The 19,627-nt window shown below is 41.8% G+C and overlaps 1 protein-coding gene across 7 annotated transcripts in view; it reads right to left on the bottom strand.

Annotated features, from left to right (window-relative positions):
- RALGAPB (Ral GTPase activating protein non-catalytic subunit beta) overlaps window positions 1-19,627 on the bottom strand; it is an 843,236-nt gene that overhangs the window by 101,287 nt on the left and 722,322 nt on the right. The window lies entirely within an intron of this gene.

Raw genomic sequence — 19,627 nt, forward strand, 5'->3', positions numbered from 1 at the left:
AACATTAAACTGAAAATCACATACAAAGTAATAAAAAACAATCATGAGCCAGAACCTTGTCAATGCCCTGTAATATAACCCCTCATCAGAAAAACGGAATAAACCGTTTAAGTGCCAATATAAGAATATAATATAATATAGCATTTACCATAAAAGTAACTGCCCTGCAGCAGGCAGCTCACAAAGTTTAAGAGGCACCCTCCTCCTATGGACCTATGAAAAATCAAAAGACTGTGCAAACTTAAACAGGCTTTCTGACAAGGGCAGCAACAAATCAATTGGGAGGCACAGAGGGGATTATACTCCCAAAGTTCCCAAATGCTTAAAAGCCACCAATGCTTTACTGAAGAGACTGAAATGGACAACGGCTAAACCCTTAGCAAAGATCAGAACATCTTGTCCTGCTTTGAAAATAAACTCTTGATTGTAGAATCTTACAGACACCTAACTTTACCACCTCCTTGCAACTATTACAGACAAAGAGAATGACTGGGGATTGTGGGTAAGGGGAGTGGAATTTAACAGTTTTTGCTGTGGTGCTCTTTGCCTCCTTCTGCTGGTTAGGAGAGATATTCCCACTAGTAATTGATGATTCCGTTGACTCACCATATCTTAGGAAAGAAACTCAAACTCTTTTAGCAGATGAAATAGCTAAAAGAAATAAAATGTCCTGAAAGAAGTTTAACATCTACCCGATGCATAGGGGTAGATGTATCATGCAGCGTATGCTGCTGTTTCCGCAAGAGCCTTTAGGCTTGCTGGAAACATAAGTTAAGAAGCAGCAGTCGAAAGACCGTTGCTCCTTAAATTGTCAGCCACCTCTGAGGTGGCGGAATGCAATCATCCCGATCAGGATGATTGACACCCCTGCTAGTGGCCGATTGTCCACGAATGTGCAGGGGGCAGCATTACACAAGCATTTCATCAGAAATGCTTGTGCAATGATAAATGCAGACAGTGTATGCTGTCGGCATTTATCGATGTCGGCGCGGACATGATCTGCTACAGCAGATCATGTCCATACGACATTTGATAAACCTACCCCATAGGCTCATAAGGAGAAACCTGCAAAATCATCAAAACAAAATTAAGGTTCCAAGGAGGAAAAACATAATTTATGCTTACCTGATAAATTTATTTCTCTTGTAGTGTATCCAGTCCACGGATCATCCATTACTTGTGGGATATTCTCCTTCCCAACAGGAAGTTGCAAGAGGATCACCCACAGCAGAGCTGCTATATAGCTCCTCCCCTCACTGCCATATCCAGTCATTCGACCGAAACAAGACGAGAAAGGAGAAACCATAGGGTGCAGTGGTTACTGTAGTTTAATTAAAATTTAGACCTGCCTTAAAAGGAAAGGGCGGGCCGTGGACTGGATACACTACAAGAGAAATAAATTTATCAGGTAAGCATAAATTATGTTTTCTCTTGTTAAGTGTATCCAGTCCACGGATCATCCATTCCTTGTGGGATACCAATACCAAAGCTAAAGTACACGGATGATGGGAGGGACAAGGCAGGAACTTAAACGGAAGGAACCACTGCCTGTAGAACCTTTCTCCCAAAAACAGCCTCCGAAGAAGCAAAAGTGTCAAATTTGTAAAATTTTGAAAAGGTGTGAAGCGAAGACCAAGTCGCAGCCTTGCAAATCTGTTCAACAGAGGCCTCATTTTTAAAGGCCCAGGTGGAAGCCACAGCTCTAGTAGCTGTAATCCTTTCAGGGGGCTGCTGTCCAGCAGTCTCATAGGCTAAGCGTATTATGCTCCGAAGCCAAAAGGAGAGAGAGGTTGCCGAAGCTTTTTGACCTCTCCTCTGTCCAGAGTAAACGACAAACAAGGCAGATGTTTGACGAAAATCTTTAGTAGCCTGTAAGTAAAACTTCAAGGCACGGACTACGTCCAGATTATGCAAAAGACGTTCCTTCTTTGAAGAAGGATTAGGACACAATGATGGAACAACAATCTCTTGATTGATATTCCTGTTAGAAAGCACCTTAGGTAAAAACCCAGGTTTGGTACGCAGAACTACCTTGTCTGAATGAAAAATCAGATAAGGAGAATCACAATGTAAGGCAGATAACTCAGACTCTTCGAGCCGAGGAAATAGCCATCAAAAACAGAACTTTCCAAGATAAAAGTTTGATATCAATGAAATGAAGGGGTTCAAACGGAACTCCCTGAAGAACTTTAAGAACCAAGTTTAAGCTCCACGGGGGAGCAACAGTTTTAAACACAGGCTTAATTCTAACCAAAGCCTGACAAAATGCCTGGACGTCTGGAACTTCTGCCAGACGCTTGTGCAAAAGAATAGACAGAGCAGAGATCTGTCCTTTTAAAGAACTAGCTGATAAGCCTTTGTCCAAACCCTCTTGGAGAAAAGACAATATCCTAGGAATCCTAACCTTACTCCATGAGTAACTCTTGGATTCACACCAATAAAGATATTTACGCCATATCTTATGGTAGATTTTCCTGGTGACAGGCTTCCGAGCCTGTATAAAGGTATCAATGACTGACTCGGAGAAGCCACGCCTTGATAGAATCAAGCGTTCAATCTCCATGCAGTCAGTCTCAGAGAAATTAGATTTGGATGATTGAAAGGACCTTGTATTAGAAGGTCCTGCCTCAGAGGCAGAGTCCATGGTGGAAGAGATTACATGTCCACTAGGTCTGCATACCAGGTCCTGCGTGGCCACGCAGGCTCTATCAGAATCACCGATGCTCTCTCCTGTTTGATTTTGGCAATCAGTCGAGGGAGCAGAGGAAACGGTGGAAACACATAGGCCAGGTTGAAGAACCAAGGAGCTGCTAGAGCATCTATCAGCGTTGCTCCCGGGTCCCTGGACCTGGATCCGTAACAAGGAAGCTTGGCGTTCTGGCGAGACGCCATGAGATCCAGTTCTGGTTTGCCCCAACGATGGACCAGTTGAGCAAACACCTCCGGATGGAGTTCCCACTCCCCCGGATGAAAAGTCTGACGACTTAGAAAATCCGCCTCCCAGTTCTCTACGCCTGGGATGTGGATTGCTGACAGGTGGCAAGAGTGAGACTCTGCCCAGCGAATTATCTTTGAGACTTCTAACATCGCTAGGGAACTCCTGGTTCCCCCTTGATGGTTGATGTAAGCCACAGTCGTGATGTTGTCCGACTGAAATCTGATGAACTTCAGTGTTGCTAACTGAGGCCAAGCTAGAAGAGCATTGAATATTGCTCTTAACTCCAGAATATTTATTGGGAGGAGTTTCTCCTCCTGAGTCCACGATCCCTGAGCCTTCAGGGAGTTCCAGACTGCGCCCCAACCTAGAAGGCTGGCATCTGTTGTTACAATCGTCCAATCTGGCCTGCGAAAGGTCATACCCTTGGACAGATGGACCCGAGAAAGCCACCAGAGAAGAGAATCTCTGGTCTCTTGATCCAGATTTAGTAGAGGGGACAAATCTGAGTAATCCCCATTCCACTTACTTAGCATGTATAATTGCAGCGGTCTGAGATGCAGGCGCGCAAATGGCACTATGTCCATTGCCGCTACCATTAAGCCGATTACTTCCATGCACTGAGCCACTGACGGGCGTGGAATTGAATGAAGGACACGGCAAGCATTTAGAAGTTTTGATAACCTGGACTCCGTCAGGTAAATTTTCATCTCTACAAAATCTATAAGAGTCCCTAGGAAGGAGACTCTTGTGAGTGGTGATAGAGAACTCTTTTCCACGTTCATTTTCCACCCATGCGACCTCAGAAATGCCAGAACTATCTCTGTATGAGACTTGGTAATTTTAAAGCTTGACGCCTGTATCAGGATGTCGTCTAGATACGGAGCCACCTCTATGCCTCGCGGTCTTAGAACCGCCAGAAGTGAGCCCAGAACCTTTGTAAAAATTCTCGGGGCAGTGGCCAACCCGAAGGGAAGAGCTACAAATTGGTAATGCCTGTCTAGAAAGGCAAACCTCAGGAACTGATGATCTTTGTGAATCGGTATGTGAAGGTAGGCATCCTTTAAGTCCACTGTGGTCATGTACTGACCCTCTTGGATCATGGGTAGGATGGTCCGAATAGTTTCCATTTTGAATGATGAAACTCTGAGGAATTTGTTTAAGATCTTTAGATCCAAGATTGGTCTGAAGGTTCCCTCTTTCTTGGGAACCACAAACAGATTTGAATAAAATCCCTGTCCTTGTTCCGTCCGCGGAACTGGATGGATCACTCCCATTACTAGGAGGTCTTGCACACAGCTTAGGAATTGCCTCTTTCTTTATCTGGTTTGCTGATAACCTTGAAAGATGAAATCTCCCTTGTGGAGGAGAAGCTTTGAAGTCCAGAAGATATCCCTGAGATATGATCTCCAACGCCCAGGGATCCTGAACATCTCTTGCCCACGCCTGGGCGAAGAGAGAAAGTCTGCCCCCCACTAGATCCGTTTCCGGATAGGGGGCCGTTCTTTCATGCTGTCTTGGGGGCAGCAGCAGGCTTTCTGGCCTGCTTGCCCTTGTTCCAGGACTGGTTAGGTTTCCAGGCCTGTCTGGAATGAGCAACAGTTCCCTCTTGTTTTGAAGCGGAGGAAGTTGATGCTGCTCCTGCCTTGAAATTTCGAAAGGCACGAAAATTAGACTGTTTGGCCTTTGATTTGGCCCTGTCCTGAGGAAGGGTATGACCCTTGCCACCAGTAATGTCAGCAATAATTTCCTTCAAGCCAGGCCCGAATAGGGTCTGCCCCTTGAAAGGAATGTTGAGTAATTTAGACTTTGAAGTCACGTCAGCTGACCAGGATTTAAGCCATAGCGCCCTACGCGCCTGGATGGCGAATCCGGAATTCTTAGCCGTTAGTTTAGTCAAATGAACAATGGCATCAGAAACAAATAAGTTAGCTAGCTTAAGCGTTCTAAGCTTGTCAATAATTTCATTCAATGGAGCTGTCTGGATGGCCTCTTCCAGGGCCTCAAACCAGAATGCCGCCGCAGCAGTGACAGGCGCAATGCATGCAAGGGGCTGTAAAATAAAACCTTGTTGAATAAACATTTTCTTAAGGTAACCCTCCAATTTTTTATCCATTGGATCTGAAAAAGCACAACTGTCCTCAACCGGGATAGTGGTACGCTTTGCTAAAGTAGAAACTGCTCCCTCCACCTTAGGGACAGTCTGCCATAAGTCCCGTGTAGTGGCGTCTATTGGAAACATTTTTCTTAATATAGGAGGTGGGGAAAAGGGCACACCGGGTCTATCCCACTCCTTGCTAATAATTTCTGTAAGCCTTTTAGGTATAGGAAAAACGTCAGTACACACCAGCACCGCATAGTATCTATCCAGCCTACACAATTTCTCTGGAATTGCAACTGTGTTACAGTCATTCAGAGCAGCTAATACCTCCCCAAGCAATACACGGAGGTTCTCAAGCTTAAATTTAAAATTAGAAATCTCTGAATCAGGTTTCCCCAAGTCAGAGATGTCACCCACAGACTGAATCTCTCTGTCTTCATGTTCTGCATACTGTGACGCAGTATCAGACATGGCTCTAACAGCATTTGCGCGTTCTGTATCTCTCCTAACCCCAGAGCTATCGCGCTTGCCTCTTAATTCAGGCAATCTAGATAATACCTCTGACAGGGTATTATTCATGATTGCAGCCATGTCCTGCAAGGTAATCGCTATGGGCGTCCCTGATGTAATTGGCGCCATATTAGCGTGCGTCCCCTGAGCGGGAGGCGAAGGGTCTGACACGTGGGGAGAGTTAGTCGGCATAACTTCCCCCTTGACAGAACCCTCTGGTGATAATTCTTTTATAGATAAAGACTGATCTTTACTGTTTAAGGTGAAATCAATACATTTAGTACACATTCTCCTATGGGGCTCCACCATGGCTTTCAAACATAATGAACAAGTAGGTTCCTCTGTGTCAGACATGTTTAAACAGACTAGCAATGAGACTAGCAAACTTGGAAAACACTTTTAAACAAATTTACAAGCAATATAAAAAACGTTACTGCGCCTTTAAGAAACACAAATTTTCCCAAATTTTGAAATAACAATGAAAAAATGCAGTTACACTAACAAATTTTTTACAGTGTATGTAATAAGTTAGCAGAGCATTGCACCCACTTGCAACTGGATGATTAACCCCTTAATACCAAAAACGGAATAACAAATGACAAAAACGTTTTTTAAACAGTCACAACAACTGCCACAGCTCTACTGCGGCTTTTTACCTCCCTCAATACGACTTTTGAAGCCTTTTGAGCCCTTCAGAGAAGTCCTGGATCATGCAGGAAGAAGCTGGATGTCTGTGTCTGTAATTTTTGCTGTGCAAATAAATGCCAAAATAGGCCCCTCCCACTCATATTACAACAGTGGGAAGCCTCAGGGAACTGTTTCTAGGCAAAATTCAAGCCAGCCATGTGGAAAAAACTAGGCCCCAATAAGTTTTATCACCAAACATATGTAAAAAACGATTAAACATGCCAGCAAACGTTTTAAAATACACTTTTATAAGAGTATGTATCTCTATTAATAAGCCTGATACCAGTCGCTATCACTGCATTTAAGGCTTTACTTACATTACTTCGGTATCAGCAGCATTTTCTAGCAAATTCCATCCCTAGAAAAATATTTTAACTGCACATACCTTATTACAGGAAAACCTGCACGCTATTCCCCCTCTGAAGTTACCTCACTCCTCAGAATATGTGAGAACAGCAAAGGATCTTAGTTACTTCTGCTAAGATCATAGAAAACGCAGGCGGATTCTTCTTCTAAATACTGCCTGAGATAAACAGTACACTCCGGTACCATTTAAAAATAACAAACTTTTGATTGAATAAATAAACTAAGTATAAAACATCACAGTCCTCTTACGACCTCCATCTTAGTTGAGAGTTGCAAGAGAATGACTGGATATGGCAGTGAGGGGAGGAGCTATATAGCAGCTCTGCTGTGGGCGATCCTCTTGCAACTTCCTGTTGGGAAGGAGAATATCCCACAAGTAATGGATGATCCGTGGACTGGATACACTTAACAAGAGAAAAATGGATAATAACAGGCTTAATAAATACTAGGCAAGGCTTGAACTAAGCCATGAATGTCAAGAAGATTAGCAATCTACTTACGGAACATAACTAAAAAGGGCATAAAACGTACCTTTCAAAGAACTGGCAGATAAACACTTATCCAAACTATCCTGTAAAAACAGCAAGCATTCTAGCAATTCTAAAAGAATGCCAAGAAAAACCCTGAAATAAAGGCTTCCAGAACTTTAAATAAAGATTCCCCTAGTCACAGACTTATGAGCCTGTATAAGAAACTGAACAGAAAATTCAAAGAGAGGGTTTTTCCATGCCCTCAAGTGGAGAGATCTAGAATCCGGATGAAAAAAATGGACCTTAAAATGTAAGGTCTGGATGCAAAGGAAGCACCCAAGTAGAGAAAATGGACAGAAGAACCAGATCTGCATACCAAATTAAGCTAGAACAACCAAAATCACCAAAGCTCTTCCTGACAGATTTTGTAGGCTAGCCAAAATGACCAATTAACTACCACAGCATCCACAAACAAACACAGTTCAAAGATGCCTGGATCTACACAGTACCTGGGAAATCTATTATATGATCTATTATCTAATTGAATATAACGAGATGAAGAGACCCCTCTTCCAGACGGAAAGACTGACTACTAACAAAAATTGCTTTCCAGTTATGCAGTCTTGGAATACAAACAGCAGATAATTATTTATTTATAAATAAGTGTATAGGTTTGGTTTAAATAATATAATATTTAAGGCTGTTCTTTGGCTCTAGGACTAAAAACTTAAAAGATACAGTATAGTACCTAATTTGAAAAGGTTGAACAATATTAAGTTAGATTTAGCTCTTTTTTTGTCTAACGCAATGATCATTTTAAATAGCACCCAAGTCTAGAAAGCCAAGATCTCACTAATAATGATCTCTTAACTTCTGGATCAACAGATAAGCAGGACAGCCTAATCCATTATGATCTAGGCTTTTTTTTTATTGTGAAATGCACAATCAATGTACCGTTTTGCAGCAGTGTCCCCCCGAATTTTTAACCCTTTCTAAACCTACTTCGTTGGTAGCTTTTTCGTTTGTCCAATAAGGGCTGACAACACAGGTTGGAACATGGCGGCAGTTTTCAGAGATTTGCATGCACAAGCTAATGCGAAGTCAATGAATACATCACCGGCTTGAGTCTGTTCTGGATGTAGTAGACTCCTTTCAAATGCGCATGCGTGATAGAAATTACTGTGGGCAATGTCGGCATCAGTGCAGCAATCTGCGCATGCGCAAAATGAAGCAATCCGATTGCGCATGCGCAGGATGACGAAATTGCAAGCTAATTATATTCATAAACTCGCCATACGATTGGAAATTGATTTATACCATGTACGGCCCATATTTGAGGGCTGGATGAAGTGATGTCATGCCTAAAATATAAAATTATATTTTATTACGATTATCAGCATCGTTGGGAGTATAAAAGAAGGTAAATTAGATTGGATTTATGTATGGGATATACAATCTGTGATCCGTTTGTAAGCAAAAATCTAAAGTTAGTAATCCTTTAAATGGACAGTCAACACCAAAATTGTTGTTGTTTAAAAATATAGACAACGCCTTTACTACCCATTCCCCAGCTTTGCACAACCAACATTGTTCTATTAATATACTTTATAACATTTAAACCTCTACATTTCTGCCTGTTTTTAAGCCACCACAGACAGCTTTGTCACATTTTTTTTTTTTCAAAAGAGCTTTATTGTTTGAAGAAAAATATAAGGTTACAAAAGTGATTTATATTGTACATGGTGAGGTTAGAACCAAAACACAGAGACAATATATAAAAATTGAGTTCACCAGTGTCCTGATCTTAGTCTCTGAAGAATTTAAAGTGATGATGGAGTTTTTGTTGGTTGTTTCTCTTCTTGTTCTGTATCAGGTGTTCTTTTTTGTTTTAATTTTTATAATTATTTTCATTAAATATGTTTGAAAGTTAATAGTTATATTCTCTTATTTTAAACATCAAGAATTAGGCAAGGATTTACCTTGCTTTCTAAATAAAACATTTCTACACAGTCATTCTTGGTCTCACAGCAGAATCCAAGACAGGTTCCGTTAGTGTTATCACTATAGTAAAACGGAAGTGGGATACTTTCTCTATGTATCAGAGGGAGGGGAAGGAGGGTGTTATGTAAGGTGCAGTATTGGGTGGGATTGGGAAAAGGCAGTTCCATCCAGTTTTTCTACTCATTTATCTTTGCTGAGTGTGTGTTCTCAGTCAGTACTTGCTTTCCACTATCTGTGTGTTTTGAGGACCACATTTGTAACATCATCTCATGGGCCTCAACTTGCGCTGTTAGTAAGTAGTGATATCTTTCTAATTGTAGGGTTATATTCATTTTAGCTCTTCATTGTAGTATCGTAGGGATGGTATTTTCCAATAAATTGGAATTACATTCTTGGCACATGCTAACATTAGAACAAGGAGTGATTTTTGGGTCTTGTTTTGGAATTTGAATGGGGAGTGGAATAGTAATGTTTCAGGTGTTCTAGGTATGTCAAGTTCTGCAATTGTCTTCCCAATAGTTTTCTATAAGTGGGCAATCCCACCATATATGTGTAAGTGTTCCGTCCATACCACAACCTCTCCAGCACTTGCCTGTAGTTGCTGGGTAGATCTGTTTTAGTCTATTTGGAGTGAGGTACCATCTACTCAATAGTTTGTAGTGGGATTCTTGCCTATGTGATGATAACGAGACACTTTTCCCAAGCTTGAACATGTTTCCATTATTTGGTTGTGAAGTTTGTGCCTAGTTCACTGTGCCATTGTGTAGTATATTGTGGGAGGGTGTTTTCTTATGGTATGATTAGGAGTTTGTAAATTATCAAAATTAAATGTTTGGGTGTATGGGACCTTGTGCAAAGCTTCTCTAAAGATGTCATGTCCCTAGTGAGAAGGTGTTTGTATTTGTGGGTGCTTAGATAGTGCCGTGTTTGTGTGTATGCAAACCACAATTTGGCTATGGCTGTATGCTCTTCCTGTAACTCTTGTGGGGTTTTAAGTCTCCCCTGTCTAAGTAAGTTGGTTATACAGTTCAAGGGGAGGGCTTGGGGAGTGATGGTCGGTGTTGCATGCAGAGGTAATTCGTGATTGCCATATAAAAGTGTTAAGGGTGCATAGTTGGTGGAAATGTGAGCGTGTGTGAGTCACTCTGTCCCATTCATTTATAAGTTCTTCCAGTAGTGGTAAGTTTGAAATGTTGGAGGGTCTATATTTTTTGTCTATCAAAATACTGTGGCTAAGTTGGTCATATGGGAGACATTTGTGGTTACCTGTTTCCAGGCTTTGTTATTGCTAACATGGCACCACTCCACCACCCTCTGGAATAATACGGCTCTTCTATAAATTTGAATATTGGGTATTCCCCGACCTCCGTATTCTTGAGGTAGGTATAATGTTTGCCTATTGACCCTTGGTCTGATGCCCTTACAAATATACTCCTCAATCAGAGACTGGAAGGAGGTTATGTAGGAGTGTGGTAGGGCAATGGGTGCCGTTTGAAGTAGGTATAATATTATTGGCAGGACGTTCATCTTGATAACACCCACCCTGCCAAGCCAATAAATGGTTTTATTTTTCCATTCTGACAGGTCTCTATTTCTTTTTTTAGGCGAACTTAATTTTCTTCGAAGACCTCCGAGGAGGACATCGAAATATTGATTCCTAAATATTTTAAGGTATTACGTTTCAATGCGAAAGGGAAGTGGTCCCTGAGACAGTTTTGGGTTGTTTGGGTTAGTGATATGCCTAAAAGTTCCGATTTTGAAAGGTTAGGTAGGAAGTTAGTAACCTCACGATATGTCGTGAATTATTTTAAGATAGCCAGGATGGATGTCTCTAAGTCTGTGATAGTTAGTAGTAAATCGTCGGCATACACGGCTAATTTATTTTCTGTGGGTCCTGTCCAAATTCCCCTTATCATAGGGTTGTGTCTGATATTACTAGCCAGGGCTTCAATGGCAATGGCGAATAATGCGGGTGATAAGGGGCAGCCCTGCCTAATCCCGTTGGTGATATAGAAAGTATCGGATAGCATACCGTTGACCTTTATTTGTGCATTTGGTTTTGAATACAGAGCAAAAACATCCTTAAAAATGTGTCTCCAAACCCCATTTTTATTTTTATTGTTTCTTGTAAAAAAAAAGTCCAATTTACCCTATCGAATGCCTTCTCTGCGTCTGTTGACAGCAGAGCAAGGGGTATCGACTACGTTTTGGAGTGGGCTAATAGTTGGAAGATTTTTAGTGTATTGTCCCTAGCCTCTCTGCCAGGGATAAAGCCCACCTGGTAATTAGAGATTAACATTAGTAGGAGTCTATTAATTCGAGTTGCTAAGGTTTTTGCTAAAATCTTAATGTCACTCTTAAGTAGGAAGATGGGCCTGTAGCTTTCCGGTTTATCTAGGGGCTTCCCAGGTTTGGGTAATACTATGATGTATGCAGCTAGCATTAAGTGTGGGCGTATTCCTGTTTCAGCTAGTTCGTTGAATATGTTTTGTAGGTACGATAGTAGCATAGGGAGGAATGTTTTGTAATATTTGTTGCCTAGTCCGTCCGGTCCTGGGCTTTTCCCATTTGGGAGATCCTTAATAGCATCAACTATTTATTTTTGGGTTAAGGGGGAGTCTAAACTGTTAATGTTATCTTCAGCTAGTGAGGGTAGTTTTGTGTGGGTCAGGTAGTCTTGTATTTTCTGGGTGAGTATCTCCTTCTATAGGTTTGGATGGTGAGTTGTTACCTTTGAGGTTATATAGAGTATTGTAGTAAGTGTGAAAAACCTTTGCTATATTGTAACTATCTTGTTTGGTTTTGCCCAGTTTGTCTTTGCTAGAGTATATAAGTGAATTTAGCTGCTGGCGCTTGATTGCTCTCGCCAGTAATTTCGTAAAATTTTTGTTTGAGTTTTAGGGCTGTGCGCTGGTTCTCTTCATGTAAAAGGGTTTTAAATTCAATTCTAGTTTGATTGAGGGTGGATTCTAGGTTTGGGTCTGTCCGGTATTTTTTGTGTTTTTCTTCTAGAGTATGTATGCTCTGAAGTATGGAGTTATATTTCTCTCGGTATCTTTTTACTAATTTGGATTTAGAATTCCCCTAAGTACACATTTGTATGCTTCCCACACTGTGGTGGATGGAAGATTATCCTGTGAGTTGATAGTGAAATATTCAGTCAGTGAGGTCTCTATATCTGCTTTTATCTCAGGGTTGTCAAGGAGTATGTTGTTGAGTTTCCAAAAAAATGGCGCGGTAGATGAATTTGGCCAGATAATCTCGCAGGAAACTAGGGCATGATCTGACCAAGTTATAGGGGTGATGGTGCTACACGTTATATATGAGATACCTTGTGAGTCAGTGAACAAGTAGATGTGTGAATATTTTTTTGTGTGGGTTGGAATTAAACGTGAAGTCCAATTCTGTAGGATGTATGGTTCGCCAAATGTCATGAAGAAAAAGACCTTTGAGGATGGAGTTGATCTGTTTTAATGTGTGGTACGCTAGATATTCCATTAGAGGTGTCAGTGCGTGATATTAAAGGTACATTGAAATCACCCCCCAGGAACAGAACACCTCTAGAGACTTCTTGAAGTTTTTGAGAGATGGTTTTGATAAAATGGTTTTGCTTTACGTTCGGGGTGTATACATTTGTTTAAGTGATTAGCTTGACATATAAGTGTCCGACTAATATGATGCACCTGCCTTCCTCATCTCTCTCGATATGTACAGGTTGGAATGGGAGCTTGTGATGAATAAGTATACCCACTCCATTTTGTTTACGTGGACCTGAGGAAAAATAGGCTAGTGGGTATCTATGATTGTGCCATTTGGGTTCTTTTGTTTTGATGAAGTGTGTTTCTTGGAGGAACACAATGTCTCCTCTCATTCTATGTAGTTCCCTAGACACTTTGGAACGTTTCCCTGGGTTGTTAAACCATTTAAAATCCACTGTTATTAGTTTGATTGGGTGGGCTTGGACTTTTGTGTGTGGTGTTGCCATTTTGTTGTTGTGTGGCCTAGCCTGATGTCACCTGGTGGGATGTTGAATGTGGTGTTGGGTAGGGTGTGTGTGTGTGTGTGTGTGGGGGGGGGGGGGTTCAGTTGGGTGGTTAGGGAAGGGGGGGATGTGAGTGGTGTGTTGAAACCTGTCTTGTTTAACAATTAAAACAATTTGTGTTAGACAGTTATTTCTGTTCAGAACAAGAAAAATAAGAGATAAAAACAATCTTCAACAATATCAACTGTGTATAGTACAAATTTGATAAAGAGGAGACTAGAGGGATGTGCCCTGCTAGGCCCATAGTTAATATAAAGGAAAACATAAATTATGCTTACCAGATAATTTCCTTTCTATCTGTATGAGAGGAGTCCACAGCTTCATCCCTTACTTGTGGGAATACAGAACCTGGCCACCAGGAGGAGGCAAAGACACCCCAGCCAAAGGCTTAAATACCTCCCCCACTCCCCTCATCCCCCAGTTATTCTGAGGGCACCACAGCCTGTAAAACCTTTCTCCAAGAAGATGCTTCAGCCGAAGCAAAAACCTCAAATTTGTAAAATTTTGAAAAAGTATGTAAGGAGGACCAGGTAGTCGCCCTACAAAAATGCTCCATAGAGGCCTCATTTTTGAAGGCCCAAGAAGAAGCCACAGCTCTAGTTAAATGAGCTGTAATCCTCTGAGGAGGCTTATGTTCCGCAGTTTCATATGCTAAGCGGATGATGCTCCACAACCAAAAAGATATGGAAGTGGAAGAAGCCTTGTGCCCTCTGTGCTTCCCAGAATAGACAACAAACAATGTTGAAGTCTGTCTAAAATCTTTCGTAGCCTGAAGATAGAATTTCAAAGCCCGAACCACATCCAAATTATGAAGTAATCGCTCCTTAAAAGAAGAAGTATTAGGAAAGTATTAAGTAGTAGAAGTATTAAGAAAGAACCACAATCTCCTGATTAATGTTGCAATCAGACACAACCTTAGGGAGAAAACCCAACCCAGTGCGAAGAACAGCCTTATCAGCATTTAAAACTAGGTAAGGAGGCTCACATTGTAAGGCCGCCATCTCAGAGACTCAGCGTGCCAAAGCAATAGCCAATAGAAAAGAACCTTCTAAGACAGTAACTTAATGTCAACCAAATGCATGGGCTCAAATGGAGCCCTCTGCAAAACCTTAAGAACCAAATTTAAACTCCAAGGAGGAGCGGAATGTCTAAATACAGGGCTGATTCTAGACAGTCTTAACAAAAGACTGAATATCAGGAAGCTCAGCGAGCCTCTTGTGTAATAACACAGATAGAGCTGAAATCTGTCCCTTTAAGGAACTAGCAGTAAGTCCCTTCTCCAAACCATCTTGAAGAAAGGACAAAATCCTGGATACCAGGGGAATCCACGTTCTTCCCAGCAGAATAAGTAGGCCCTCCACATCTTATGGTCGATGCGACAGGTGACCGGCTTTCTGGCCTGAATAAGAATATTGATCACTTTTTCAGAAAACCCTCTCTTGGCTAGAACTAAGCGTTCAATCCCCACGTAGTCAGCCTCAGAGAATCTAGATTTTGGTGAACAAAAGGACCCTGCTCCAGCAGATCCCTGCGAAAGGGTGACCTCCATGGAGAAGATGATGACATACTCACCAGGTCCGCAAACCACATCCTGTGCGGCCACGACGGAGCAATTAGAATAGTCGAGGCTTGCTCCTGCTTGATGCTGGCCCCTACCCGAGGTAGAAGTGGCAACGGTGGAAAAATGTAAACTGGATTGAACCCCAAGGCACTGCTAAGGCATCTATCAGCTCTGCCTGGGGATCCCTGGACCGCGACCCGTAACTGGGTAGCTTGGTATTGAGTCTGGACACCATGAGATCTATCTCCGGGTCCCCCATTTGTTGCAAATCTCCGCAAACACCTCGGGATGGAGAAACCATTCCCCCGGATTAAACAATTGTCTGCTGAGAAAGTCCGCTTCCCAGTTGTCCACACCCGGGATGTGGATCGCGGACAGCGAGCAGTTGTGGGCCTCCGCCCAATCCAGAATCCAAGATACTTCCCTCATGGCTAGGGAGCTTGTCATTCCCCCCTGATGGTTCATGTAAGCCACCGAGATAACGTTGTCCGATTGGAATCTGATAAACAGGGATGAAGCCAGAAAAGGCCAAGCCCTTTGAGCGTTGAAGATCGATCGAAGCTCCAGAATGTTGATCAGGAGAAGAGATTTACCCCGAGTTCATCGGCCCTGTGCCATCCTGGCACCCCAAATGGCTCACCATCCTGATAGACTTGCATCCATAGTCAATCTCCCAGAATGGTCTCAAGAAGGATGTCCCCTGGGACAGGCGATCTGGACAGAGCCACCAAGAGAGCGATTCTCTCGATCGGCTGTCCAGAGAAATCTGTTGGGATAGATCTGAGAGATCGCCCTTCCATTGCCTCAGCATGCAAAGCTGTAGAGGTCTGAGATGGAACCTGGCAAATGGGATGATATCTATGCTGGACACCATGAGCCCAATCACCTCCATACACCGGGCCACAGATGGCCTTGAGGAGGTCTGGAGGACAAGACAACTGGAAGTTATTTTGCAATGTCTCTGGTCTGTAAAAAATATATTCATGGATATGGAATCTATTATCGTGCCCAGGAACTCTTGTACTGGGAAACAGAGAACTCTTTCCTAAGTTTATCTTCCATCCATGAGATTGAAGAAGGAGAAAAGCTCTTAAATGGTCTTCTACCACTCGGCAGGATGGAGCTTGGTCCAGAATGTCGTCCAAATAAAGCGCTACTGCAATGCCTCTGGATCTCGCCACCGTGGGCAAAGACCCCAGAAACTTCGTAAAGACTCTTGGAGCAGTAGCCAGACCTAAGGGAAGAGCTGCAAAACTGGAAGTGCTGATCCAGATAAGCAAATCTTAAGAACTTTAAGTGATACTTGTGTAATCCCAGACCTCTTTCTGCTAGAGGTACTGACACAATGTCTCCTAGGGAGGAGAGATCCCTCACGCACCTTAGAAATGAGTCTCATTTTTTCTGGTCTTGAAGACAGGTTTGATAAGAGGAATCTGCCCCTGGGTGGATAAAATTTGAAACCTATCCTGTAACCCTGGGCAAGTTCGTAGCCTTTCACATATAAGGGACAAGTGCACATTTAAAGGGTCTCCCCGTAATAGGGGTTATTGTAGTTATTGTTGTCACAGTGTATGGCCGCACTGGACCCTGGGAATGGATGTCTTTGGGTTGGGCATTCATGATTAGTGCACTATTCCCGGATTACCTCGCAGAAGGGTTGCACACAAGCCTCATGTAAGAGTATCATTGGTTATACATTCTTTGCAACATGTTTGAACTTTACATCAACTACCCACAAGTACTTAACCATTAGGACTACCGATGACACTTCACCTTACCTGGTTTGAGTCACTGTTTATATCATAAGGACTTTCAGAATACGAAGGGACTTTGCTGAGTGACTTCAGCAGAGAAGCCTATTGAAAAAAAAATTCTTTTTTTTTTCTTCCCGGTTTGATACTTTGTGTTTATGCTTCAGCGTATGTTCCCGGAGGGATTTAGAGGGTCCTGGCCTACCAATTATTAATCATATATAATAATATCGACAGGAAGTGTATGGTCCTACTTACTAAAAATTTTTTTTAGTGGCTTAAAAGTTATATTACAATTTAGGATGTTTATATTAGAGTCTAGGAATATTTTGAATCTGTGATGAAATCTCGATTCCTCCTGTATGTGTTTGTAAATTCTGTCCTGTCTCTTAGTCTTAGAAGTTTTATACTATTGTTTTATTTAAATGATCTGTATCCATGGACAGCGCTGCGGAATATGATGGTGCTTCATAAATAAGGTATAATAATAATAATAAAAAATCTATTATGATATTCCAGCTTGATATAGGATTTAGTAGGCACCTATGTGACATATTATAGCTTCACTTTTCTAGTATTTAGCTTAAACCAAGTTTTTTTTGCCTTTGCAGGATCCCATTGAAAGCAATTCAGTGTATATGCAGTGGGGCTAAGGTTTGAGATTTATATATTCAAGCTAAGCGAGTTTGCACATTTACAACACTTTAATACCGTTTTGAGGTTTGGTTATTAAGAATCAATCTTTATCCAAGAGGTTTGGTATTGGGACATGTAACAATCAGATTAAGGTTGTCTAACAATATATGAGGCTTTCATAGAGTGATAACTGTAATAAACATTGTTTAGTACTGACCATCTCTATATAATTTGGTATAGTTATTCAACCACTCTAGTATATAATTAGACAATTATTAGAAGGGGTGTAGCTATATTTATTTATCAACTTAAATCATGGAAGTGGAAGTTGTAAATGACTCAGGAGACTTTTTCTCACTAAAGACACTTCAGGAAAGGGATAGCAGTATACAAGATTTGGAAGATATTTTTTACACAGATAGATCGAAATGTACATTTGCCAAATTATTTGAGGAAGTAGAATTTCTACTCATAAAAGAGAATAAATTGAGATGGGACATCATGACATTGAACAAATACCATGAATTGAGAATTATACCCAGAGGCCTTAGGCTGAATAAATTTCCAACGTTTCAGACTGATGACTTGGGGTTTATCAACGAATGGAATACTATCCTTTCGGATTGTTCCCTTCGTTTAATATTACTTTTAGTAAACTATAAAACTAAGGCTCTGAGTATAATTACACAACAAATAGAATTATTACAAGTGGAATTACATCTAAGGAGAAATGCATTGGAATATTCAAGGTATGATGATATCTTGAAAAAAACACTTATAGAAACGAAGGCTCGTTTGGTAGAGGTTAAGCACAATAAGTATTTGAGAGATCAATCCGATTATGACAACAACAGGATTTTTGTGTGGCATAAGAAAGAGGTTTTAAGGCCGCAGAGCTTACAAAAGGACTAGAGGTAGAGGTAGGGGTAGAGGTTCCAATATCAACAGTAATAAGAAAGACTACAGAGGCAATGAATCTGGTAGCAAGAGGGTCACCTTCACAGAGTGTGAGGCGGAATCTTATGACGATAGTTCAGCGTCAGGTGGGGAGGAGCCTACTGGCAAATCCACCCCCAATGCCTCTACTACGGTAGAAGACTTAGTAGTGAGACCCAAGACCACAGCTAGAGGGATACCCCCTATTCTTAAAAAACAACAACAAGGGGGATCCCAATGTACCACTGAGATTACACAAACTGAAGGTCAGATTAACATCTCCCCATTAAACCAGGAAGATAGACAGGACCTAGAACAGGTTTTTTCCCTCCCTCATACAAAACCGGAGGGGGGGGGGGCGAGGGAGAGGGGGACCAGATGGCCATCAAGGTCAAAACAGGTACCCAACCAGAAGAGGGAGGTTCAGAAACAAGTACCAGCAGTAAATAATGTCATCAATTTGTCAGATTATCCACTTACGGAAACTGAATTGAGGGTGCTGAATTTGGGTCTTGGGTTTGTCCCCGCACAAAAATTCAACCTCTTTAATACACTAATAGATATCAACAAACTAATTAGGAGATTAACCTTAAAAAAAAAATCTTTTTTAATAAGAGTATTGAGGAGGTTGAACACTTTATTGAGGTAGTTGACTGTAACAGGAAGGATATGAATAAAACATTATCCTTCGGTGAGGCTTGTGATGTAGCCATAATGGAAGATTTGCTCCAGGAAGGAATTGTGGCTGAGAATGCACAAACCGACAGTATGCCATGATTTAGGGAAACTTCCAAGTTTTACCTTATACAGTGTAGGGGGATTATCTTGGAAACTTTTCAGGCTATGGTTGAAAGAGATCTAACATTGCTGCATCGAACCACCCTGGCAGGCCAATATAATTTGAATGCCAAGGAAAGGAGAGTTTTAAAGAAATTACAAGAAAATGCAGACTTGGTAATAAGAAATGCGGACAAGGGTGGCTCGGTGGTAGTGATGTCTAGATCTCAATTCATTGCAGAAGCAGAAAGACAATTGTTGAATGAAAAAAAATATCTGAAATTGAATGGAGACCCCACCACTAGGTTCAAACGGGAACTCGCACATATCCTGGATGAGGGTAGGGACTTGGGTGTCTTGGATGGGCCTACCTGTGATTTTTAACCATCTACCTAAGGTTCACAAATCCCTGGAGGGGGTCACGGGTAGACCCATCGTAAGTGGGATTGGGTCCCTACTAGAGAGGACCTCACAATGGTTAGATGGTATTTTGCAGCCATTGGTAGGTGGTCTCGCTAGTTTTTTACAGGATACTACCCATGTTCTTAACCTAATGAAAGACTTGGATTGGGATCAGTCTGATTTGTGGCTTACTATTGACGTTAGGGCCCTATATACTTCTATACCTCACGACAGGGGCCTGGAGGCCATATAATTTTTTCTGCGTAGAGGTACTGGCTACACAGATGATTTTGTCCACTATGTTTGAGGATCGTCAAGTTTCTGTTGATGCACAATTATTTTGCATTTGGGGGGTCTTTCTACCTTCAGAGATGCGGGACAGCTATGGGCGCCCAATTTGCGCCCTCTTTCTCCAACCTCTTTATGGGGTGGTGGGAGCTGTCCCGCATCTA

Source organism: Bombina bombina, chromosome 1 (assembly GCF_027579735.1).
Source record: "Bombina bombina isolate aBomBom1 chromosome 1, aBomBom1.pri, whole genome shotgun sequence".
Classification (NCBI taxonomy): domain Eukaryota; kingdom Metazoa; phylum Chordata; class Amphibia; order Anura; family Bombinatoridae; genus Bombina; species Bombina bombina.